The sequence below is a fragment of the Parambassis ranga genome, unplaced genomic scaffold (assembly GCF_900634625.1).
Source record: "Parambassis ranga unplaced genomic scaffold, fParRan2.1 scaffold_21_arrow_ctg1, whole genome shotgun sequence".
NCBI classification, from domain to species: Eukaryota; Metazoa; Chordata; class Actinopteri; family Ambassidae; genus Parambassis; species Parambassis ranga.
The window spans coordinates 557,060-557,679 of NW_021144767.1; the positions used below are offsets into that span (position 1 = coordinate 557,060).

At 40.5% G+C, this 620-nt stretch overlaps 1 non-coding gene across 1 annotated transcript; it reads left to right on the plus strand.

Moving 5' to 3' along the window:
• The first annotated feature begins 280 nt into the window (after positions 1-280).
• trnaq-cug (transfer RNA glutamine (anticodon CUG)) lies at positions 281-352 on the plus strand. The gene has a single exon. It is a non-coding gene; the product is annotated as a tRNA-Gln (tRNA).
• The last annotated feature ends 268 nt before the right edge of the window (positions 353-620 follow it).

Sequence of the window (620 nt, forward strand, 5' to 3'; positions counted from 1 at the left end):
GGACACATGCAGTCCAGTGCAGTGAGGCATGCTCTGATCTGTACAATGGAGAAACCAAACAACTACTCCAAACACTGGCCTTCAATGTTTGTCAAAGTTGTCTTCAAACAAGATGCTTATGTTTAAGGCAAAAGCTGTGACCTTGTTCAACATCCTGACACAGGATCATCACTTGATGGTGTCATAACATTCCAATTTAAGACTAGTGGTTAAGGCCATAAAAACTCAGTGGACAAGACATGTCTCTGGTTCTCTTCCAGGCAGGTTTACACATAGTGGAGGTTCCATGGTGTAATGGTTAGCACTCTGGACTCTGACTCCAGCGATCTGAGTTCAAATCTCAGTGGAACCTTTTGTTTGGACAGTAATCCTGGTGTCCTATCTACACAGATCAGTCTATGGAGAAGTCCACAGTCTGTTCATTGGTCCAGCTGTAGTCATTAATTACTGAAATAAATCAACCTTTTGATGATATTCTACTTTCAAGTGTTTATTTCTTTTAATTTTGATGGTTATAACGACAACCAATGAAAACCCACATTCAGTAGGTCAGGAAATGAGAATATGTGAAAAGGTTCAACATTGAAGACACCTGGAGCCACTCTAACCAGATAATGAAC